The 21,829-nt window shown below is 43.1% G+C and overlaps 1 protein-coding gene across 14 annotated transcripts in view; it reads right to left on the bottom strand.

The window, feature by feature from the left end:
* The window catches only part of PCBP3 (poly(rC) binding protein 3), a 214,799-nt gene that overhangs the window by 143,783 nt on the left and 49,187 nt on the right, over positions 1-21,829 (bottom strand). For 13 of the 14 annotated variants that reach the window (XM_059686708.1, XM_059686707.1, XM_059686709.1 and 10 more), the window contains exon 2: positions 14,943-14,980. The exons of the other annotated variant lie outside the window; for it this stretch is intronic. The gene's annotated coding sequence lies outside the window, so the exon portion shown is untranslated. The remainder of the gene's footprint in view (positions 1-14,942; positions 14,981-21,829) is intronic. 14 annotated transcript variants of the gene reach the window in all.

Below are 21,829 nucleotides of genomic sequence, written 5' to 3'. Positions count from 1 at the left end.
TGGAGAATTATAAAGTAGAACAGTGATGAATTTTAAAACAGGAAGCTATGAAACTAAAATGATAATACACAGATAAACAGAAAGGGAAGAGGGGAGGGCTTCTGCTCACAGCAGATGGTCAAGCACTAACAGGTATGCATAGAGAGTGTTCGAGTTACACAAATATCACTTTGCAACCATCACAGTAAAGACTGGTCTAGCCAAAAATAGTGGATTCCCAGTTTTCCTGAAGATCAGGATAGCTGCATGTTCTTAAAAGCCTTCCCACTGATTTCTTATTAGTGCAAGAAGGAAAGTAGTCAGTATCCTGGGGAGAGACTGGGCAAGTCCTTGACCAAGTGAACAGCTTAATGTACTCAAAAGGGCAGCCAGGCATTTTGTGTCCAGATGTGAAGCTCTGAGAAGGCCCATCTCACACATGGAGAGTCCAGCCAAGAACACACAACTGGAATCATGAGGAACCAAGAAAAGAGAAGGACCATCTTCTTCACAATCTCAATGTCATAAGAGTGATAGAAAGGCTATGAATATGTTACAGGTTGAAGGAGGCTAAAGGCCCAAGGCAGCTAAGTGTAACACCTGAGTCTAGACTGGCTTCAGTCCTGGAAAGGAACCATTGCTGTGGAAGATATGGCTGAGCCCATCAAGAACACTGGAATGCTGTGCAGAGAACACTGTCAATTTAGCGATCACAAACAAGAGATCCTATTCTTAGCAAACAGCAGCTCTACTAGAAATACAAATTAAAACCACAATTAAATATCACCTCACACCTGTCAGAATGGTTATCATTAATAAATCAACAAATAGCAATTGTTGGCAAGGATGTGGAGAAAAGGGAACCTTTGTGCACTATTGGTGGTAATACAGATTGGTGAAGTCACTATGGAAAGCAGTATGGAGTTACCTCAAAATTTTAAAAATGGAACTGCCTTATGACCCAGAAATTCCAATTCTGATAATTTATTTGAAGAAATACAAAACACTATCTCAAAAGAATATATGCACCCCTATGTTCACTGGAGTGTTATTTATAATAGCCAAGATTTGGAAGCAGCCCAAGTGTCCATCAGTTGATGAGTGGATAAAACAGCTATGGTACATTTACACAATGGAATACTACTTGGCTGTAAAAAAGAAAAACGTTTTACCTTTTGCAGTAGGACAGCATGAATGGACATGGAGAATATTATGCTGAGTGAAATAAGCCAGTCAGAGAAAGACAATACCATATGATTTCACTCATAAGTGGAATTAATTGAACAAAGTGAACTAACAAGCAAAATAAAAATAGGCTCATAAATAGAGAGCAGGTAGACAGCTCTTGGGGAGAGGTTGTTGGAGGGGGTTGAGAGATTGAGCAAAAAAGAAAAAAGAGAGAAAAAACTCATGGACGTGGGCAACAGTGTGGTTTCTGTGGTGGTGGAAGAGAGTAGGGGGAATAAATGGTGATGGAAAAATAAAATAAATAAAATAAAGTAATTGTTGAGGAAAAAAAAGAAAGGAAAAAAACAATAGCTCTGTTGTTTCCCCATCCAAATCTGTACTGACTCCTTGGGGAGTGACTTCCAAGAAGCTTCCCACACTGTCTCTTAATCTTCAACCTTTGTCTCTTTGCTAACTCCTCTTCAGGTTTCAAACTTAATTCAAAGAGCTCCTATTAAAAACCAGACAAACAGCTCTCTCCTAGACCTGTAATTTCAGAATCAGACACATGAACACCACCTCCACCATCAATGCCAGCCTGGTCAGTCCACATCGTCCCATCCATACTACTAAACTCAGCTTCCTTTTCAGTCACACCAAAGCCAATGACACCTTTAGTCCTCATCTTACTGTACTTTTCTACTTCAACCTAAAAAAAAGAAAAAAAAAAACTTTGTGACAATGGATGTTGTTACCCTGGGCACACTTAAACAGGTACTCTCCCAAACTGCTCATGAAAATGGAAAATGCTCCAATATCCTGGAAGGTAATTTGGCCACAAGAACTTAAAGTCTGAACTTCTTACAATTTAATACTAATGAAATGAAGGGGGTTAAGGAAAATTCTGGAATGGGAGCTCTGGGCTTGTCTCTGCTCTGGTGCTAACTTCAGTATCCTTATTGATGAAGCAGGATAATCAAAGACCTTGGAGAATTATGGGGATTGAGTGAGGAACTGGGGCTTGGAACACACCAATGACTATGGAAACCATTTTTTCACATGGTCACATACCTATTTCTGGAAGATACCAACCCCTCATCCTCTGGCAAAAGCTTAAATGCCTGAAGAACCTGCCATCCTCTTGGCTAGGTTATTGTTCCCCCTCTGGGACTAGGCAAGACAGGTAAGGTGATCCAGTCTCACAGATGGGGAAGCAGTGCAGATGAGAACATCGACCTAGCCAAGGTTACAGGGTGATGAGGCCAGAGCTGGAAGCAGAAAGCCTTCTTTGGATCTCCGGGCTGGCTCCACCAGCCCAGGTGAACTCCAACCAAAAAGTTTTTCCCATGATTTCTGCTCATGCTCTGCCAAATTCATACAAGGGTAAAATGAGAACAGCTCACTGTTGTGCTACCTGTAACAGCTACACTCCAGCTGCCACCAGTCCTGCTGGCTCTGGCCTGAGACCCAGGCCCTGCAAAGACAGTGCCCATGCATTCAGTGGAGCTGAGAGGCAGCCTAATAACCAGCGTGTGAAGCAGGCAGGAGATGGTGGGTAAAATCCAGGACATTTTCTCAATTACAGGGGGAACAAAGCTGTGGGTTAGTCTTGTGCCCTGAAAGAGCAAAGTAGCCAGAGTACTTGGAAAAGGTCAAGGCCCATGCTGAAAGCCTCCTTCTGCTTCAGTGTAACTGCAGTGTCACTGCTACCCTTCATATCCAAAGATAATGTGGCCTCTCTGATAAAAGTAACAAGATCCATAGTAGCAGGGGAATGCGCACTAAATCGAATGGTGTAATCGGTAAGTGCCACTGGAATTCTGAAGAAAAAAAAAAACACAGAAGCCTAAAGTAAGCAGAATGAGTTTGCTTAAACATAAAAATAGAGCATCCTTGGCCCTTTTGACTGGGAATGACATTCCCCAGGTAGAACCTATCAGGCTATTCCCAGCCATCCACACTTGGAAACACCTGACTCACTTGTGTTAGAGTCCGTATGTGAGTTGAACAGGCCGTGCACAGACAGGCTGTCTCCTGCTTGTCTGAATGTCTACTAGAGGGGACTCGTCCTCCACCCCCGTACACCATTCATGGCCACCACAGACCTATGACAACAGTTCTCAGATCCATCACTGTCTCTGCACGCGGAGCTGCCAGACAGCCTGGCAGTACAGCCGCATAGGGCGGAATGAATGAGTCATCTCGTGAAAAGTAACCAGCTCCTTCATGCCAGGCTGCAATACGACCTAAACCTCTGGGAGAACAGCATGCTCCCACAACCCTGTGAAAGGAAAAAGACAAAAAAAGACAAGTGCCTCAGATAAATGCCACCCAACCTCAAAAGAAAGGAAAGCTAAGAAGAGGGAGAAGGTAAAGACCCTGGCCATGGCTCTCCATTCCCTCTCAGCCCCATGAGGAGTGCCCATGCCCATTGTAAATAGGGTATAAAATAAAAAGTGAGACTGTGAAACCGCAGAGGGGTCTGATGTCAGCTAGGCTAGAGGCCTCTGCAGTCATATGCACTTCACCATCACTCCTGGAGAGAATGTAAAAATGTCCCCTCACTCCTGGAACTAGACAGTGATGGCGAACCTATGACACACGTGTCAGAGGTGACACACGAACTCATTTTTTTGGTTGATTTTTCTTTGTTAAATGGCATTTAAATATATAAAATAAATATCAAAAATATAAGTCTTTGTTTTACTATGGTTGCAAATATCAAAAAATGTCTATATGTGACACGGCACCAGAGTTAAGTTAGGGTTTTTCAAAATGCTGACACACCAAGCTCAAAAGGTTCGCCATCACTGAACTAGCACTTCCATGCCTTCACTCATCGTCCTGATTCCGAGCCCAATAATTCGACAATGAGATAGTATCTTGGTGTGGGGATTAAGCAGGTGGGTAGTGACCATGGATGTTGGAACTCCTGCCAGATATCCAAGAGGAGGCCAGCAACACTGTCCCCAAGATTATAGACTCCTACATCAAGCCAACATCCTGGCCTAACAGCATGTGGGCTATATACCTACCTGTCAAACAACAACTCCTCCTGCTAGTCCCTTCCCTCACTCTGAAATACAATGACATGAAGCTACACATACCTCATCAGTCCTTGTGGCAGACAGCTAGCTATTCTCCCAAATACATTCTCCCACCTCCATGACAACAGACCCAGGGACCACTCTGCCACATCAGTGATATACAGTTGTCCTGTTGGTATTCAGTGGTCCTGTATGATACCATTGGTAAGCAGTGGTACTGTATGAACTCTTGGTGTGCATGGTCCTGTATGACACCTTTGATGTGCAGTAGTCTCCTGTATGATACTGTTGGTTTGCAGTGGTCCTGTATCACACCATTGGTATACAGTGGTCCTGTGTGACACCGTTGGTAAGCAATGGTCCTGTATTAAATCGTTGGTGTACATGGTCCTGTATAACAGCATTGGTATGCAGTGGTCTGGTACAACACCTTCAGCATGCAGCTTTCCTATATAACTCCACTGGTTTGCAGTGGTCCTGTATATCACTAGTATACAGCTGTCCTGAATAACACCATTGGTATGCAGTTGTCCTATATAACTCCATTGGTGTGCATTGTCCTGTATAACACCATTGGTTTGCAGTGGTCCTGTATAACACCACTGGTATATAGTTGGCTTGTATAACAACTTTGGTTTGCAGTGGTCCTAGGTTATACCACTATATACAGTTGTCCTGTATAATCCTGTTGGTTTGCAGTGATCCTGATGATACCATTTGTTTGTTGTGGTCCTGTATGATACTGTTGGTTTGCAGTGGTCCTGAATTAATTATATCATGGGTGGTCAGTTTTGCATTTGTTTTGCATTGTCCACTTTTTACCATGATTCAAGTTGGCATAATTTGCACTTCACATCCTTGAAGTGCTGCTGTTTACCCTCCATGCACCCTTTCTGCTTCCACAGTACGAGAACACAGGAGATGCATGTACATTCAGTTGTATCAGAGGTCATGCCAACTAAGTGTGGTAGAACCACACACAGAAGAGCAGGCCACCCAGAGTCTTGGGTGGTCATGGCCTCTGGGCCAGAGGCCTCCTGGAGTCCCCAGGACTGTTATGTCCAAGAAACAAACTTTTCCTTATTAAAGGTGCTGTGTTTGGGGAGCTCTGTTTCAGCCAATGATCTCTCCCTAGTGTAGCCCCCATGGGTTCAGCTATGATCTCGGCACATATATCTCCCAGGTTTCTCAGCCCGCACTCTCATCTCAGCTCATAGCGGGGATCCAAAAGACCCTGAGACAAATCTCTCTTGGATCCCACACAGAAGTGAATCAGCTCCCAAACTCCAGACTCTCTTCTCACTGCACGTGCTCTTCCCATCTCTCCAGCAACATTCTCTACGTATCGCTCTTGGGTGTACCACACTTTCTGTGTGCTCCCTCCTCACCCCAGTGACTCACTGTGTCCGCCTCTGCAGGACCCCAGCCAGCAATCATCAGCCCTGGCCAAGTTCGGGTCACCACTCCTACTTGACAACCACATCCCCAAAGGCTCAATGTGCCCATCTTCACTGAGCTAGACAGGCCACGTTCTCTGAATGTCAAGCTTTAAAATTGTAAACAAAAAAAGTATAGTCTTCCTCAACATGGGAAAATCACCTAGAACATTTTAGAACAAAGACTGGAAATGACAAACATTTGATGAGAACAGGTCATATACTAGGTGTACCGGTTAATAATGCGGATTTTTTTCACTAGATGGAGTTACACATATGTTGATATATATGCGATTTGATATGTATGCTATTTTGTTGTATGACATCAAGCTTCTAAACTTCATATGTCAAATTTGTGAAGGTGTTAACATCATAGATATTTTTACAGTTAAAAATGTCGAATTTTGTGTGCCAAAAAAAGAGCATTTGCAGGAAGTTTTAATTCATTACTTTATTTTGAAGAAAAGTGCTGCTGAATACTTCGGGAAGCTTATGGTGAACATGCTCCATCTCAAGATACTTGTGAACGCTGGTTTAAATGCTTTAAAAGTGATGATTTCAGTGTGAAAGACAACGTCCAGGTCAACCGAAAAAGTTTGAAGACGAAAAATTACAAGCATTATTGGATGAAGATGCGTGTCAAACTCAAAAACAACTTGCAGAAAGATTAAACGTTGCTCAGCAAACAACTTCCGATCGTTTACAAGCAATGGGAAAGATTTTAAAGGAAGGAAAATGGGTGCCACATCAACTGAACAAAAGACAAATGGAAAACCAAAAAGGCATCAGTAAAATGTTGTTTCAATGGCATGAAAGAAAGTCTTTTTTGCATCCAATTGTGACTGGTGATGAAAAGTGGATTTATTTTGAGAATCCCAAGTGCACAAAATCATGGGTTGATCCAGGTCAACCATCAACATCAACTGCAAGGCCAATCGCTTCAGAAAGAAGACAATGCTCTCCGTTTGGTGGGATCAGGAAAGTGTGGTGTATTATGAGCTTCTAAAGCCAGGTGAAACCATTAATACTGATCACTACTGACAACAAATAATCAATTTGAACCACGCTTTGATCATGAAACGACCAGAATGTGCCAGAAGACACAGCAAAGTAATTTTGCTTCATGATGACGCACCATCACACACTCCAAAACCAGTTAAAGACACGTTAAAAGATCTTGCCTGGGAAGTATTAACCCACCCGCTGTATTTACCAGACCTTGCTCCTTCAGATTACCATTTGTTCCAATCAATGGCACACACACTTTTTGAGCAATACTTCAAAACATATGAAGAAGTGGGAAATTGGGTCTCTGAATGGTCTGCCCCAAAATAAGAAAAGTTCTATTGGGACGGTATCCACAAATTACCTGAAAGATGGGGGAAATGTGTAGCTAGCAATGGACATTACTTTGAATATAGCACTTTCGATATTTCTCTTGAAATTATTGTGTTTTCCTTGATTACAAAATCCGCATTACTAACTGATACACCTAGTAAAAACCAATGGGCCTGGCCAGTGTGGTTCAGTGTTTGAGTATCGACCTATGAACCAGGAGGTCACGGTCTGATTCCCCGTCAGGGTATATGCCCGGATTGTGGGCATGATCCCCGACAGGGGGTGTGCAGAAGGCAGCTGATCAATAATTCTCTTTCATCATAGATGTTTTTATCTCTCTCCCCTCCACCCGCCTTCCTCTCTGAAATCAATAAAAATATATATGTAAAAAAACAAACACACAATGAGATGGTGTTTAAAGTGTCTTGAAAGAAAACTGAGAGCCAGATACATTGGTTAGAAAACAGGTTAAATCCCTGACCAGTTTGCTCAGCCCCCACCAGACCCTCAGCCTAGGGTTCCAGAGTTGGAAAGAGAAATCTCTATAACTTTGAGCTATAAAAACTATCAGGGATTGTGGCTGAGTGACATGAGACTGCTGGAGACCCAGACAGCTCCTCTTAAAGGGCCAGCACATGGACTTACACAGTCCTGCTTCTTCTGAGCTCCAGTGCCAGGTGGTGGCATTGGGGGAACCAGGGATATATGGAGAGGAACTGGACTGTCTGGCATTAGGGCAGGAACTCGGGGGTGGCTTTCTCCCATACAGGAGTGCTCGCAGGGGTCATTGTTCCTGTGCTAGGACCTCCCCCTTCTCAGAGCTGACTGGCAGCCATATCTGACTTTCCAACAGCATGGCCCACACTGTTTGCTCAGCCCTGGTGATTCTCTGAAACTCTGCCCCATCCAATTTGCAGCCCCGTCCAAGCTGTTTGCAGTAGCTTTTCATAGGAATGGCCTGTCCTGGATCATGCTACAGACTCTGCTCAAACAAGCAGCAGCTGGCATCAGTGTGCCCCACACTTATCATTAAAAGACCCAAGACCTGGCACTAACACCACCCTGCCTTGCTTCACAGCTGGGCCTCGCTGGGCACTTACAAACCCAATACAAATAGAAGCCATCTGCAGATCTCTCTGTAGCTCCTGCCAGGTAGCCCCAGACAGTGGCTGACTTTGCACCTCCTGAGAGGCCCCAGAGCCAGTGCATGTGGTGGACACCTTCAGACTATGGCAGATTACAACTCTACACATCCACAAACAACACACTCAAGGGGCAGACTCAGTGAGTACCAAAGCCCCACTAAAACAAGTCCTGCTCCATAGGGGGTAGCTCCTGAACAGCAGCTCTTCCACTGTAGTTGCAGCTGGTCCTCATAGCCAATTGGCCTGGAGGTCAATTCCTCCCAGTGGCGCAAGCAGCAATCAATGCTCAACTATAACAAGACTGTGCACACAGCCTACACAGCACCTAGAGTTCCTAGCTCAGGTGACTGGGGAGGCTAAGCCACTGGGCCCCACAGGTCACCTAAGACACAAGGCCACTCCACCAATTCCAGGAGACATAGTAACTCTAACTAATATATATAAACAACACAGGGAAGAAGCCAAAATGTGGTGACAAAGAAACAGGTCACAAATGAAAGAAATGAAAGCAAGCATTGGACATAGAGTTCAAAATAATGATTATAAGGTTACTCAAGGATCTTAATGAGAGCTTCAAGGATCTTAGTAAGAATTTCAAAGATATGAAAAAGGACCAGTCAGAAATTAAACACACACTAACTGAAATAAAGAATATTTTACAGGGAACAGTAGAGTAGAGGATTCTGAGAATCAAATCAATGATTTGGAATATGAGGAAGCAAAAAACACCCAATCAGAAGAGCAAAAAGAAAAAAGAATCCAAAAATATGAAGATAGTGTAAGGAGCCTCTGGGAAAAATTCAAGCATACCAACATTCGCATTATGGGGGTGCCAGAAGGATAAGAGAGAAAGCAAGATATTGAAAACCTATTTGAAGAAATAAATGACAGAAAATTTATCCTACCTGGTGAAAGAAATAGACTTACAATTCCAGAAATTGCAGAGTCCCAAACAAGAAGAACCCAAAAAGGCCCACACCAAGATACATAAAAATTAAAATGCCAAGGATTAAAGACAAAGAGAGAATCTTAAAAGCAGCAAGAGAAAAACAGTTAGTTACCTACAAGGGAGCACCCATATGACTGTCAGCTGATTTCTTAACAGAAACTTGGCAGGCCAGAAGGAAATGGCAAAGAATATTCAAAGTAATAAATAGAATTGACCTACAACCAAGACCACTCTACCCAGAAAGGCTATCATTTAGAATTGAAGGTCAGATACAGAGCTTCACGGACAAGAAAAAGCCAAAGGAGTTCATCACCACCAAACCAGTATTACATGAAATGTTCAAGGGTATTCTTTAAAAAGAGGAAGAAGAAGAAAAAGAAAGATTAAAAAATATGAACAATAAAATGGCAATATATACATATCTATCAACAATTGAATCTAAAAGTCAAAATAAATGAACAAGAATTCTAATGAACAAAATAAACTGGAAACATGGAACAGATTAATAAATTTCAGAGGGAAGGGGGAGGAGGGTGGGAAGAGATTAATCAAAGATCTTATATGCATATATATATACATTACCTATGGACACAGACAATAGGGTGGTAAAGGCCTGGGGCAGGACTGGAACTGGGTAGAGGAGGGCAATGGCGGGAAGAATGGGGGACATCTGTAATACTTTTAATAATAAAGATTTTTAAAAAAACAAATAAAGACTAAATAACTATAGTGGAATAGCTGGATCTGTTGTACACCTGTGTTCTTGGACACACAGTAACAGTTACTGTGTGTTGCTCTCATTTAGCCACCTTGAGGTCAATTTGGCAGTTACACATTATACCTCTTAAATTATCTATGTCCTTTAACCCAGGAATTCTACATGGATAAATACTGTACACTACCTCACAAAGAAGGGAAGCCAATTTACGCACAAGGATGCTTGCCTCTCCACTAACTGTTGTTAGTAACAGAGCTGAGAAAAACCCAAATTTATTAAACAAAAAGGAAATTATTTAATAAGTGCCTACCATACATAGAATGGAAACTATGCAACCTTTAAAAAATGAGATTTTTCGAACTGGGTGACATGAAACATTTTACAGTATTCCATTCTGGTTAAAAGCAGGGCACAGATATGTATGCACCTTAATCCCTAATGTGAAGTCTTTGGTGAAACAGACCAAAACATCTGCAGCTGTGCCATGGGCCCAGTAGGCCCCCAAGCACCAACCACCAGCAGGGTCCTCACTGAGCATCAGGAAAGAGCTCACACAAGCATGGGGGTACGGGGGCACAAACAAATATGGGACCAGGAGAGTGTGGCATTAGGGGAAGAGGTTGCTCTATGGGTCTAAAGCTGCAGAGCTCAAGCCCTGGAAGAAAGACTTTTTCATCAAATTCAGGAGGCAGAGGCCATGTGAACCAACCCAGTGGTACAGACAGAGCCCTGCTGGGAAGGACCAGATGGCCACACAGTCCAGCTTGGCCCTGGCAGGAGCACAGAGAGGAGGGTACAGAGAGACCCTGCTTTCATAACTATTATTTTGTAAAATAGTTATTTGCTATATAACCTTTCAATTTTATTTTTAACAAAATTATAAATGTACATAATTAAAGTAAAAGAATTCCATAAAGCTTATGGTGAAAACAGTGTCCCTTCCGACAGGCATCTCTCTTGGTTCTTTTCTCTTCTTTTGGTATTTCTCTTCACATTTCTAATTCCCAGGTACAGTTCACTTGTCTTGGCTTTACAGTCTGTGTCATCCACTAACCTCCTACTATGAACATGAGAATTAACCCTTAGAGTCACCCACGCACCTCTACCTGCTCAGGTCTGACCATCAGCCTTCAGTACCCACTCTCAGGACACTGTCAAGACATGCACGTGGGAGCTCTGGAAGCTTATTCCTCCTGCTGCTGCATCCCCCTTCTTGTACTATGTAGGGGCGTCCTAGAGTTAATAAGGGCTTGCTGAGTGTCCTGGTACTCATGCCAATTTATCTTCAAACTCTCAGCCAGGGATTACTCAAACACAGCAGGGAACAGCCTGTGATCTCCTGCAGCCACCATCTTCCTACTCCCAGTCCTCACCCTGCCTGCTCCACTCACTCACATCCAATAGTCCATCTCAGGTTTCCAATGTTCTTGGGCCAACAGAGCAGAGGTTGGCTCCACTTTCTGCTTAGAACAGTCCCCTCTACTATGCCTAAAGACTTTGGCACACCCCCCAGGGGAAGAAACTGCAGTCTTCAGCCAGGGTAGGGAAGGGATCGTCAGGCTAGGTGGGGCTGAGAGTCTGACTGCTTCTTAAACAGGCTTTACACCAATTTTCTATTTCAGCCCTATTTTTATTGCTGGCCCCATTTTCAGAGTTATATGGTAATGTCATTCCTGAGACTTGGGGATGGGGGGGAACAACTGTTGCAATGCAGTACATTCAACTCCCAGGCCCCCCCCGCCCCCCTGTCCCAAACACACACACACACACACACATGCCTCTTAGCTTTCTATTTTTCAGATCTGCTAGGTTCCTTTGCTTGTCCATCTGCCTTCCAAATTCCCAAATTCTGTCACCTTCTCTCTTAATCTCTTGGTAACTTGTGCCCTTTTAGTGAGTTTTTAAAAGAAACAGAGGTCACTGCGAAATTAATCTCCTATTTTGGCTGAAAAGCAAGGAAGGAAACTTTTTATTTTAAGATGAGAGCAATCAAGTCATTTTGGATGCTAAAAGAGGTGATCTGTCAGTGAGAAGAACCTGAAGCCCAGGAGAGAGGTGGCACAACTTAGGTAGCAGCAAGTCCCTAAGTAAAGGAGAGGGGGCCTGCCCTAGGACACAGGGAGCACTGGGCAGAGAGGTGGGTTGGCAGCATTCCGGATAAGAAAGAGGCACAGTACCAGTTGAGACTGAAATCTGAGAAAGGAAGATCAGATGTACAACCATGGTCTCATAAAAAAAGCAAATCCACTGGAGAGGTGTGGCCAGGGTCAGGGCAGGTATGGATGCTGTGCCAAGGCCCTCGGCCAGTCTGCAGGTCTACATGGTCTCCCCAAAATACCACGCAGTTTTTGTGCCCAGCAGACACTCAAACACAGGAAGGAGTCAGGGGTGTATGTGAGAAAGTGATCGCAGAGCGGCCCTGTGAACTGCAGGCTATGGGCAGCAGGGTCACCAAGAAGGACACAGCAGGAAGGGTCAGCAAGCTCATCGGCACAGCTCTCCTGTCTGTACTCATTTTGGTGATTTTTTAAGTTGTTTTTTTCAAATGTTCCAAAAAATTCCCAATCCTATAGAGAAGCTGTTATCATAATACAATGCAGGAAAAAAACTGAAAAGCAAAAAACCAATTCAGTACTACAAAGACTAAAAGACTTCAAAGTAAATAAATTTTTCAATAAATTCTCATTATCATTATCTCTTAATTTCCTGCTCTAAATGTAGTCTAAGGCCCAGTCCTGAGCTTGGCGCAGAAGGGGCTCTGCCACCAGCCAGCTGCGGGAGCCTTGCTTTGTCTAAGCACAGGCCAGAAGTCTGTCTGCAGCTTCACTATGTTCAGATGCCCTTCACCTCAAAGAAAGTGTGTAAAGTTCTCAGAGACGTGCAAATGGAAACTCAAGTTCTTCCAAAGCCACCACTTAGTTCCCTTGGGCATCACCCACTGCAGATGAGCTCTTTACTGGCTCATCCCACTCCCAGAAATCCCACCGGAAGACACTGCAGGGATCAACCAAGATTACCAAGGGAAGCAGAGCCGTTTCTGTTCCAGCCAGCTAAGTGCTCCTAATAGCCCCCTCCAAACCTGCAGAAAAGGCCACAGGTGCCCTATAAAAAGCTGGCTGCCTTCACTTAACCAAGCCTCAGGGAATTCCCAGAGTCCCCATTGCAACCCTCCGGAACCACAGTCTTGATGGTTCAAACACATTGTTTGTCTCTGCCTCTCTTCTGATGTGGAACCCACCATGCTGTACACCACAGACAGGGTGGGTAACTTAGCCAGCCTAGTCCACCCTGGCATGCTGATTCACCTCCAGAGCTACATCCAGTCCCAACTCAGGTGAAAGAATTTGGACAACACCAAAGTCTAAGGAGAAAGAGGCCCAGCCCATATAGGACGTTGTTTATATGCTTGAGTTCAGGGGCCTTTCCCTTGGGGTTTCTGTGAAAATTAGATTCAGATTTGCACAATTTACAACATTGGTCCCAAGCCAGAAGGAATTTGGATGTCCTCTATGTAACAGCTATAGTCTGAAAAAAGACTCCCTGGTTCCCCACCCCCACACTCAGCCCCCATTCCTTTTAGAGCAAGAGTAGCCTCAGGATGAACCTCTAGGCCCTTATGTGTGTGTCCCTACTGCCCACTGACCTCATCTCTTGCCTCTGCTCCTCAACTCCATTTGGCTTCAGCCACACTGGCCAGACACATCGCCCAGAGCCTCTGCTCCAGCTCCCCTTGGCCTGGAGCCCTTCACTCTCCAACACTCAAAGGACTCACTCCTGCACCTCCTTCATGGCTCTGCTCAGACGCCCCCTTCTCAGGGCTCGCACTGACTGACCATTCAAAACTGCATCCAGCACTCCTAAGGCCCTTCCCATTCTTCGTTTACTCCACAGCAGCATTACCACCTGATACACTGTTACTTATAAGATTTATGTTTCATGACCCTCACAAGGATATACGCTTAAGGCATTCCAGAAGAGTACCTGGCACATCACAGGCATTCCATAAATACGTGCTGAATAAAGGAAAGAACAAACAAGGTCTTTGTTCAAATAATTTGTTAAGTAAAAACTCTCTTTTTCAAATGTTGGTCTGTATTCAGTTACCCATCAGCCCTAAATACCTATGTGCACGTGCCCCCAACTCCTTGCCACCATCTCCCAAGGGGCTGCTGATGAAGTCACTGCTCTGCTGTAGGCAACAGTCCTTGGAAGGTCAGTGGGCTGTGTCTATATCACCCTCCCACCAGAATGGCTGAGTTCAGCACTCCATGGTGGCCACTTGGGGCTGCCACCGAAACCACTTGATGGGAAGGGCAAACACTGAGTTCAGAGCCCACCTCACATCATCCAAGCAGCTTCCAGTCATCCTACCCCCATGAAGAAGACTCGTGCTTGTGAAGTCAGAGCCCTCGGCTCAAATCCCAATCTCACCACTGACCACCACAGTGACATCACCTTCCCGAGCCTTGGAAGTAGGTGGAACAGTACCTACCTCTATGGGGTCCTATGGGGACTGAGCAAAGTATTCAGACCAGCATAGCTAACACAAATCAGGCACTTCATAAACATTAGCTGCTCTTATGACTACATTTGTATTCCATAAAAGACTGCTGAAAATTTTTAGAAAATATTATTATAAATAATAGAAAAACAGACCTCTTAAGGATAAATTGAAAAGGAATAATTTCAAGGTAGTTTTGCAAACTGGAGTCACAGCCACAAAGAGGGTATCCACAAGACCTAGACATGCCATCATGGCCACAGCACAAACTCATCACTGCCTGGCTGATGGGCACCGCTGGAACATGGGGCAAAGGCATGTGTCTGGGCAGGGCACACTAACAACTCGCCCTGAGGTCCAGTGCTGGACAGTTTGAGCAGGTTAACTTTGGAGAAGAAAGGTTAATAGAAAAAGAAAAAACTGTTTCTTTTCAACATTGGTTCTGCAAAAGCTAGAAGGGAAATTGTGCATATCACTGGCTCTGCTGTTGCACCCTGACCTGTAACAGGTCCCTCATGTGACATAAAACCAGGCCACAATGAAGGGCAGCAAGACACATGGCTTCATATGCAAGCAAGATTTTAAAAATCAACTGACGTAGAAAGAATCACTCAATTTAAAGACATAATCTCTATAAAGGCATTGTAAGAAGCACTACTTACATGGAACCATGTGAAGACCGTCTCTCTTGTAGATAACCCTGTAAACAGGTTAAAAAATTATTATAATTGTAAATCACATGTAGAAAATAATACAAAGAATGCTCTGTCACCTTAGACATAAAACTTCATCAAACCAAAGTTATTTATTTTTAAAACATAATCATAAACCAGTTATTTGGAAAGTCAAGGTAGTTTTCCAGAGAAAGAATTCTATAAAAAGCAGAGTCTAAGCTGAGTCTGGAACTTAAAAGATACCGATAAATGAATGCTCAGAGACCCATATTTCCCTAAACCCTAACCAGACGAAGGAGGCCTACCTGTGCAAACTTCAATGGCAGGTAAACAACAACACCAGAGCCTTCTTTAGGCAGCCCAAAGACCTCAGTCCAGTGAGGACTGAAGAGGATGGGGGTGTCAGAAACTGCCAAAGGAGGATATCCACTTCTATCAATGACAGAAGAAGAGGAATCGACTATCCCACCTCAAAATTTTGAGAAAAAAGAACCACAACAACAAAAACAGATAAAAGACCTGAGACAGGTGTTCAGACACAGGTCAACAGGCATCATAGGAAAATGATCCCTGAGGGAAAGAACAAAGTGATGCATCCTGATTGCCCAGTCTGAAGTGTGGTGAGAGTTTCCAGGCCACAGTGCGGAAAGGGGGTGGGGTGGTGGGGCAGGTAAAGCAAAGGAAGTCCTGAGAGGAAGAAACAAAGTTGTGATTCAGGGAGGCAATGGAGGCTAAAATGAGCAGGGCAGAGTACCAGAAAGGAGAGGGCCACACAGAGAAGTGTGGGGAGACCTGGAGGGAGGTGGGGGGAGGTGGTTCACTTCAGTCTTCACCTGGACACCAATTAGCACATGTGAGTGAGCAAGCTACCTGCAACCAGAAAGAGCCAACAGAAAAAAAGCAGGGCAACAGGCATTGTAGCTCCCACAGCTCTAGAAATATGTTCACTCCCAACAACCAGACCAGGGAACCTTATGGCACAGGGACCACAGGGCTGAGCTCTTGGAAGAATGTCACCTCAGCAGAAGGGCCACATTAGCACCAGACAAAACTGGTGTACTAAACTAGAAACTGCCTAACAATGTCCAGGTATATATCCAAAATAAATGAAGGCAGTGAATCAAACAGATACTTGTTCACAGCAACACTATTCACAATAGCCAAAATGTGGAAACAACCCAAATGTCCATCAACGGATAAATGAATAAATAAATTGTGATATATCCATAAAATAGAACATTCTGCAGCCATAAAAATGAATAAAGTACTGATACACACTACAACTCAGATAAACCTTAAAAACATGATATAAGTGAAAGAAGCCAAACACAAAAGGTCACCATACTATATGATTCCATTTATATGAAACATTCAAAAATACATAAATCCACACAGATAAAAAGTAGATTAGTGGTGTCCAGGGGATGGGGAAAGGGAGAAATAGGAAGTGACTACATACTGGATTCTTTGATGTGATGGACAAGTTAAAAAATTCTGAAACTGGGTGGTGGTTACACAATACTGAATGCACTGAATGCCACTGAATTGTACATGTTAAAATGATTAATTGCATCTTATGTAAATTTTACTTCAATAACAAATAAGTATCCTATCTAATAAATGAGTAATATGCAAATTAACCACCACTCCATCACAAAGATGGTGGCGCCCATAGCCACAACACGGCAGCACCTAGTCCCTTCAGCCCCGCCGCTGGAATGTTTGGGCCTGTCGGCCCAGGCAGGGGTCACGGGGACCAAGTGGAGAGGCGGGATCCGCCCACTGCGTTAGCGGATCAAGCCTCGCTGCTCTGCCGCCTCTGGAGTGTCTGGGGCCAGCAGGGCCTGCTTGGCCATCGCTGCGGTTGACCTGGGATCAGCCAAGCGCGGCCCAGGAGCAGCCAAGCACAGCCCACAGGCAGCACTCAGCAGGGTCTGCTCGGCCGTCACCGCGGTGACCGCGAGTAGGCAAGCGTGGCCCACAGGCAGCACCCAGCAGGGCCTGCTTACCCACTGCTGTGGTGTGGAGCAGGCAGGCCCCGCAGAGAGCAGAGAACCACGGGGAGCGGGCCCAAGCCATCAGTAGGACATCCCCTCAGGGCTCCCGGATTGAAGAGGGTGCAGGTCGGGCTGAGGGACCCCCCCACCCTGTGCACGAATTTCGTCCACCGGGCCTCTAGTTAAAATATAATATAACAAGGGAATATTAGAAACTATTGCATGCCAATAAATTTAATAACTTAGATGAAAAAATTAGAAGAATCAAGCTATAAAAACTCACTCAAGAAGAATTAGATAAATCTATATGTATTCAAGAAATTGAATTCAAGCTAAAAAACCTTCCCACAAAAAAAAAAAGAGCCAACCACATTGATTCAATGGTGAATTTTACCAAATATTCAAGGAAAAAATAATACCGATTCCTTACTAACTCATTCTGAAAACTGAATATAAAAGAACACTTCCTAACTCATTCTATGATGCAGCATTAACCTGATACCAAAACCACAAAAAGACACAAGTTAACACATCAATATTCTTCATATAGATGTTAAAATTATTAAATCTTAGTATATGAAATCCTACAATATAAAAAAGCATGACAAAGTGGATTTCAACTAGAGATGCAATTGGTTTCATGGTGTGTGTGTTTTCAAATCAATGTAATTGGTTTTTATGCGGATGGACCATATAAACTGACTAAAAAAGAAAAACAAAAAAAAGAAAAGAAAAACTATATGATCATCTCAATAGATGCAGAAAAGGCATTTGACAAAATTCAATATCAATCATGAAAAAATTCTCAGCAAACTTGGAATATAAGAGCACTTTCACATAAGGGTGAGAGACCGAGTGCTTACCCCCCAAGATCAGGAACAAAGCCAGGATGTCCCCTCTCAGCACTTCCATTACACAAGATGCCAACCACACCAAATTCATCTATCAATTCAACGCAATATCCATCAAAATCAGAGCAGGCTAAGCTGATTCTAAAATCTACATGGAAATATAAAGAGAATAAAACAGCCAAAACAACTTTCAAATAGAGAACAAAGTAAAAGAACTTATACTGTCTTATTTCAAGATAAAGCTAGTCATAAAAATAAATAAACTGGTCAAAGGAACAGAATGGAGAGTCTAAAAATAGTCCACACTTGGTTAACCATGTTTTACATTTTCTGTGTTATGGTTATGCTTTGACATTTGGGCCTTGCTGATCCTGGAAGTCTGCCCTCCTAGTGTTAGCCTATTCCTAGAGATAGGATAAACAATGCACCAGAGTACCTTTCACATGCAAACCACCAATCAGAGCTCACACCCAACCCCTCTGCTATGGGTCCTCATACTATGCCAACCACACCCCCTACTCACTCAGGGCCACGTACCAGATGATCAGGGACAGCCCCTCTGTTCCAGAACCTGCTAGATGATCCAAATCAGTCCATCCTTAGCCTGCTGACCTTGTCTCACCCTTTCCTTCCCATGGAAACCACAATCAATCTCATACCTAGCCTCATCTGCCTCCTAAACAACACTGGTGCTTCCCTGTGCAGTTGTGCATGACATAGCATGCCTTCTATTTTTAGGGACCCGTGAGGCTCAACTTCTTTCTTCATGACAGTCCTTTCCTTGTCTGCTGGTCTTACCATTCCTGATTCAAACAAGTCCCATGTACCATTAAAAACTTACATACAAATATGGCCCAACTGATTCTTGACAGATCTCAATAAGGGAAGAGCAAATATCACTGTTTTTACCTAAAACTAAACAGGCCATAGCAAAGATCTGACTTCACGAGGAAGACAGCCTTGACTCCAAATTTCTCCAGATTTGAGAGACCAAGTGTCTCATTAACTCACTTCCTGCAGCAGAGTGGATTCAGAGTTCTGCAGTGCCAACAGAAGTCTGGGGTAATTAGAGTTTAAAAGAGCCTCTGCAGGGGGAGAATAGGCAAAGCTGATTCAACTTCATTCCTACCACAGACCCCACCAATGCAATCTACTGTTCTGAAGTAATTATACTCTTAGTGATGGTCTCAGCAGAAAAGAAACGAGGTAGCCAGGCAGTTGAACTTCTTTACTCCTCCACCTCAAAAAATACTGTCTTAGATAAGGCCAATATGTGTAGTGGTAATGTGGTCAACAAGGCCAATGAATGCAGACGCTGAGAGCCCCTCGCCTGACCTAGGCCTGGCTTTGTCCTACGTGGCGTGCCTGTGCTCTCTGCCCTGGGACAGCAGGCTTTTCATCTTTCCACACTCCCTAGTGCAACTTTCCTTTGCGCAGAAGCTCGGGGTTATGCTTACAGTAGCTGCCACAACCCAGGAGGGAGCATTGTTTGTTTCATTTACTATTGAAGATATATCGTACTCCACGTGTGTGAATACAGATATGCACACCCATGTTTCAATCCTTTTGAATAATATTGAACTTAATACACTATCAACTTCCAATAGCTTATAAAATAATTTTTGTATCAATCACACACATAGACTTATTAAATTAAAATGTTAAACCTTATTATTTTTACAATCTTAGTTTTCTGAGTGGGTCACTCTCGTTGGCAGAATCAGACAAGGGAAATCTGTTTGGCCTCTCACCAGGGGATTGAAGCTGCCTAAAATATATCTACTAGACTTTTTAGACAACCCCCTGAATAAGAGTTTTTTCAATCAGTGATAGAGAATTAGCTCTGCACACGCCTTCCTGGGACCTCCCCAAGAGTAGGTTGTCAACCAGTGCCAGGCCCTGGCAGGGGCAGCAGGCAAAGTGCTCAGTCCCTGTTCTTTATGAGTGTGTGTCCTGCAGTTCTTGGTGTCTAAAGTTTGGAAAGTGCAGAAAGAGCAAGAAATATATTTAAAAGCACCTCCAATGTCCAGACAGAAGCACTGACAGCAGTAGAGTATATTTTCTTCTAGTAGTTCCTCATTATAAAATTTAGATATTTTTAAAACAAAATGAGATAGATCACATGTGCTTTCAAAACAATATACTATATCCAAATCTGTATATTTGTAGAAAATGTCCATAACAGCTTGTCCTTAGCCTTTTACTAATGTTTATTGATATTCAAAGAAATTTTCTCTGGAAATCAAACTTAACCTTGCATTGTTTAAAATTGCTTGCATTGTTTTTATGGTTAGAAAAATGCTTCTATATATCAAAGATCAGATTACTTTTCACATAATTCTTCTCTAATTAAAAGAAAATGTTATTTCTCTTATGAGTATAAAAGTGATGTATGTTCATTTAAGAAAGTTTAGGAAACTCATCAGTATGTATAAAAAAAATACTAGCAGATACCAGCTCGCAGAAGCAGATGCCATAGACCTTTGGTTGTACCTCCTTGAGACCTTTAAAATACACAAAAACATACTCACCTACATACACCCATGTACACACACACACACACACACACACAGCTATATTTTATTTCATATAGATTGTTTTTATGTGTACTTTGGCCTCATATGCTGGCAGATTTCTTCACCTCATGAATCATCCCTGTAAATACTAATAGCCACCTAATAATCGATTGTGCTGTGAAAGTACAATAACTAATTTACTGAATCCTTTACTACTGGGCGTTTGGGCTGCCTCCAATTATTAATGATTTGAACTCATGATGTAATGAACATTTTCTGTACATAAAATTAGTGGTTATCTAATTATTTCCTGAAGATAAATTCTAAAGAACAGAATTTTTAACCAAAATGCCTGAATATTTCTAAAGTTTCTGGTACACCAGGACTAAGAGCCCTCCAGAAACTCATCTCTCTCCAGTAACAAAATGACGATGTGAGAGTTAGATTTCTGTGATTCCTTGCCAAACTCCTTATTATAAACCTTCTCAAAATATGCCAACAAGATGGGTCCAAGAATGACAGGAATACATTATTCATTAACACTCAGTTTGGCATCTTCTCACATTTGTCTGTACTTGTGTTCCTTTTGTAAACTGCCTACTCAACATTTACCAGCAAAGTAACTAAATGACAGTTAATGAAACATATGAGGATTATAAAAAGGGAGGGCACAGAATTAATTTCTGGCCAAAGGTTCAATAACTATAAGTAAATATATTGTAGAAAAGAACAAATTCAGGTGTTTTTTTATATTAGAATAAGAATATTTAATGAAGCTAATAACAATCTAATTGAATTAAAAGGAATTCCCTGTGAACTCAGGGCCATAAAAGGTCTGTCTCCAGTTCTCACTAAAAGTGGCCACCACACTCACAAATAGCCTGAAGTCAAGATTTTAGCCTCTAACACCGCTTTCCACAAGAAGAAAAAAGTTATTTGCCAAGTAGCTGTTCTATGACTTGAAGCAAGAGAAAGCAGAGGACCTGCAATACAGAGTTCTGACCGGAAAGCAGGTGCCTTTAAATGTCTGGGGCAGCACTGGGGCAGCAGCTGACTGGGTCCCAAGCCAGGCTGTGGGAAGCTCAGCATAAGACAGAATCATTATTATAGTTTAATCTAAAACAGAAGCTCAAGCTGAACTTAAGGTCCAAATCTTCTTAGAACCTGCAATCAAGTCACTCAGCCTAACAACTAATGGCTCGGAAGTGCAAAGCCTCACCTGCTGGCTGGTCTGTTGTGCCCCAGGAGGTGCAGAGATAAACTTCTGTAAAATCACTGTACCCTACAAGTAGAATGGTGCTAGAGAAATTCATTAAAACTGGCATATAGCCTTGGCCGGTTTTTCTCAGTGGTTAGAGCGTCAGCTCTCAGACCAAAGGGTCACAGGTTTGATTCCCAAAGGCACAAGGCTATACGGTTTCAGGCTCCATCCCTGGCCCTGGTCCAGGTACATGTGGGAGGCAACCAGTTGATGTGTCTCTCTCACTTTCACTTTCTCTCTCTCTCTCTCT

The sequence above is a fragment of the Myotis daubentonii genome, chromosome 3 (assembly GCF_963259705.1).
Source record: "Myotis daubentonii chromosome 3, mMyoDau2.1, whole genome shotgun sequence".
Classification (NCBI taxonomy): domain Eukaryota; kingdom Metazoa; phylum Chordata; class Mammalia; order Chiroptera; family Vespertilionidae; genus Myotis; species Myotis daubentonii.
Note: the sequence above shows the minus strand (reverse complement) of the source record. Positions and strands in the feature narration are given on the sequence as shown.